The sequence below is a fragment of the Melanostigma gelatinosum genome (assembly GCF_949748355.1).
Source record: "Melanostigma gelatinosum genome assembly, chromosome: 19".
NCBI classification, from domain to species: Eukaryota; Metazoa; Chordata; class Actinopteri; order Perciformes; family Zoarcidae; genus Melanostigma; species Melanostigma gelatinosum.
In genome coordinates, this window is record NC_136652.1 from 22655033 (window position 1) to 22659261 (window position 4229).

Sequence of the window (4229 nt, forward strand, 5' to 3'; positions counted from 1 at the left end):
TAAATCCCTCTGAAACACGGAGGGGGGGGGGGGATGGGCACCCTGGTGGTGACAAATCACTTTCTACTGCAGCTTTAAATTATTTATCACTTTCAGGAGGCTGTGTGTGAGTGTTATTGTGTGTCTGTGTGTGTGTGTGACTAACAGATTAGTTGCTTTAACTGGCTCTAGTTATCTATCTATCTATCTAGTATCTCCCAGTATATAAACCTAGTATCTCCAGACCTACGTGGTTCTCAGCAGCAGTGACGTCAGCTCACCCTACTCCTGCCTACAGCCAATCACGGCCCTCCTCAGCCTCCCCCTCCTCCTATTGGCTGAGGTTGGTTCACGTGCAGCAGCAGCAGGTCAGTGAACGCCTCACGAACAGACCCTGAACACGGCACATGAGTGAGTGATTTAAAGGGCCAGTACGTGTTATGTTAAGGGCGCTGTTACTGTATGGTAATGAGATGGGCGGGCCCATGTGTGTCCAGGGCAGTGATTGGTCCAGAGTACTTTAATGAGCGCCTCTGTCAATCCTCTGTCAAAAAAGTGTCCAATCCCGTGACTTAAAGCAAGGTGGTGGGCGGGGCTTCCCTTTGATCTTATTGATTAATATGATGTGAGATGTTTTAAAACAGAATGTTTAAAGAATACAACTGTATGTGACGTCACTGCTTCATTAAGTCTGCAGAGGTTCTGTTCGTGGATCTGAATTTTAAATAAAGTTTTGTGTGTTTGAACAAAGCAGCATTCACTCGTTTCCAGGCAACCCGCAGCCGGCGGCCATGACTGCTTTGTCATCCGGAGGTTGGTTTGGTTTCAATAAAACTTTCCTCCACATAGACACTCAGTGATGCGTTCAAAGACATGAAGAGCTGCTCAGTTCTCACATGTTGACCTAGAAACAAACGGGAAGGGGCTGCTGGAGCTCCCACAAACTAGGACGACAACGTGACCTGAATGCATCACGAGAGAGAAATACAACTATTATAATATTATAATATGAATATATATTATATATTATAATATTATGATATTATAATATTATAATATTACAATAAAATTAAAATTAAAAATGTTTTTAAAATAAAACATGAAGAGCAGCTCATTAAATATAATATATATTATAATATTATAATATATATTTATGTATATTATAATATATAATATATTATAGTATTATATTACAATCATACTAAAACACGAACGAGATTCAGAGCAGATCATTAAATATTAAATATGAAATGATGTAGGTCATATTTATTATTAAATATGGAATCAAATATTTAAACAGAGTCTCTCTGTCTCTCTCTCTCTGTGAGTGGAAGGAGAACAGAGGTGTTTGAGAGCGATTAATAGTGATTTTTCGACTTTTGTCTTCACTGGGTAATGTTGTATATGATAGTGTAGTGGGGTATATGGTAGTGTAGTGGGGTATATGATAGTGTAGTGGGGTATATGATAGTGTAGTTAGGTATATGATAGTGTAGTGGGGTATATGGTAGTGTAGTGAGGTATATGATAGTGTAGTGGGGTATATGGTAGTGTAGTGGGGTATATGATAGTGTAGTGAGGTATATGATAGTGTAGTGTGGTATATGGTAGTGTAGTTAGGTATATGATAGTGTAGTGGGGTATATGGTAGTGTAGTGAGGTATATGATAGTGTAGTGAGGTATATGGTAGTGTAGTGGGGTATATGATAGTGTAGTGGGGTATATGATAGTGTAGTGGGGTATATGATAGTGTAGTGGGGTATATGATAGTGTAGTGGGGTATATGGTAGTGTAGTGGGGTATATGATAGTGTAGTTAGGTATATGATAGTGTAGTGGGGTATATGGTAGTGTAGTGGGGTATATGATAGTGTAGTGAGGTATATGATAGTGTAGTGTGGTATATGGTAGTGTAGTTAGGTATATGATAGTGTAGTGTGGTATGTGGTAGTGTAGTTAGGTATATGATAGTGTAGTGGGGTATATGGTAGTGTAGTGGGGTATATGGTAGTGTAGTTAGGTATATGATAGTGTAGTGGGGTATATGGTAGTGTAGTGGGGTATATGATAGTGTAGTGGGGTATATGATAGTGTAGTGGGGTATATGATAGTGTAGTGAGGTATATGATAGTGTAGTGTGGTATATGGTAGTGTAGTTAGGTATATGATAGTGTAGTGGGGTATATGGTAGTGTAGTGGGGTATATGATAGTGTAGTGGGGTATATGATAGTGTAGTGGGGTATATGATAGTGTAGTGGGGTATATGATAGTGTAGTGGGGTATATGATAGTGTAGTGGGGTATATGGTAGTGTAGTGGGGTATATGATAGTGTAATGGGGTATATGGTAGTGTAGTGAGGTATATGGTAGTGTAGTGGGGTATATGATAGTGTAGTGGGGTATATGATAGTGTAGTGGGGTATATGATAGTGTAGTGAGGTATATGATAGTGTAGTGAGGTATATGATAGTGTAGTGGGGTATATGATAGTGTAGTGGGGTATATGATAGTGTAGTGGGGTATATGATAGTGTAGTGGGGTATATGATAGTGTAGTGGGGTATATGATAGTGTAGTGAGGTATATGATAGTGTAGTGGGGTATATGGTAGTGTAGTGGGGTATATGGTAGTGTAGTGGGGTATATGATAGTGTAATGGGGTATATGGTAGTGTAGTGAGGTATATGATAGTGTAGTGGGGTATATGATAGTGTAATGGGGTATATGATAGTGTAGTGGGGTATATGATAGTGTAGTGAGGTATATGATAGTGTAGTGGGGTATATGATAGTGTAGTGTGGTATATGATAGTGTAGTGGGGTATATGATAGTGTAGTGGGGTATATGATAGTGTAGTGGGGTATATGATAGTGTAGTGGGGTATATGATAGTGTAGTGAGGTATATGATAGTGTAGTGGGGTATATGGTAGTGTAGTGGGGTATATGATAGTGTAGTGGGGTATATGATAGTGTAGTGGGGTATATGGTAGTGTAGTGGGGTATATGATAGTGTAGTGGGGTATATGGTAGTGTAGTGGGGTATATGATAGTGTAGTGAGGTATATGATAGTGTAGTGGGGTATATGATAGTGTAGTGGGGTATATGATAGTGTAGTGGGGTATATGATAGTGTAGTGGGGTATATGGTAGTGTAGTGGGGTATATGATAGTGTAGTGGGGTATATGATAGTGTAGTGGGGTATATGGTAGTGTAGTGGGGTATATGGTAGTGTAGTGGGGTGTGTCGGGTTCACGGGTTTTTTTTGTGTACCTTTAGCTGTTTTTTGGGTCTTTTTTGTGAGCGGATTGCAGTCGGGCAGCGCGAGCTGTCGGCTGCTAAACGGCGCCATGGACATGACCGAACTCACGAGGACACACAGCGTAAAGATACACTTACTCCACCACGCTGCTGCTGGTCATGTCCAGGTAGCGGTTGCTGATCCACTGAACCTAGAACCAGTCCTGATACCTGGAGTTCCCACAGCATTGGAACTGGATCTGCAGCAGGTCCAGCGTCTTCTTCAGGTAGCAGCGGCCCGGCGTGTCAGTGTCCTTGTAGTACTGCATGGCGTTCCTCAGGCCCAGGGCCAGCGAGTCTTCCAGCTGGCTCCGGACGCTATAGCACATTAGCGCCCCCCCCAGGACGGAGGGTGGTGAAGAACAAGGTGCAGATGATGTACGGCATCATCACCAGCTTCCAGCGCAGGAACTTGTTGGTGTCGGTGCAGTCCAGGCAGATCTTCCCACCCAGGAAGTTGATGCAGCAGGCGGCCAGGCCGGTGGTGATCAGCATGTGTGGCATGTAGAGGATCCCCTCTGACATCACTTCCTGCCATCTCTCGATCTCTACTTTGAGGAACAAGCCCAGGCTGAACAGGATCGCTCCGGTCAAGACGGAGATCCAGTTGAGCAGCCAGAGGACCTTTGCTAGCTTCTCTCTCTCCGGCTTGGTGAAGGTCAGCTTCCCCACCACCATGTTTTTACGTCTCACGTCCAAGTCGGCAGAAACATGGTGGAGAACTGGACTTAAGGTCCTGTACCGCTTACGAACACTAGGGGCTGCATTCAGAAGACGCCAACTTTCCACATTACATCATCTTCGTGGCTAAATTACTTTCAGCAGGTTGTTTGTAGCAATGTTGAAAACTTTTGGTCCATTAGTTGGTTAATAACCACCTCAACTCAGATTTCCCCTTTAAATGACAAATTCAAAAGTACTTGTTTGTCTTCTCAATGTCTTGTGAGACAC

General features: G+C 42.5%; 1 pseudogene across 1 annotated transcript; it reads right to left on the bottom strand.

Moving 5' to 3' along the window:
* Positions 1-3373: 3373 nt before the first annotated feature.
* On the bottom strand, positions 3374-3956 carry LOC306792932 (photoreceptor outer segment membrane glycoprotein 2-like; annotated as a pseudogene). The gene has a single exon. The product of its transcript is annotated as a photoreceptor outer segment membrane glycoprotein 2-like (transcript).
* Between the last annotated feature and the right edge of the window lie 273 nt (positions 3957-4229).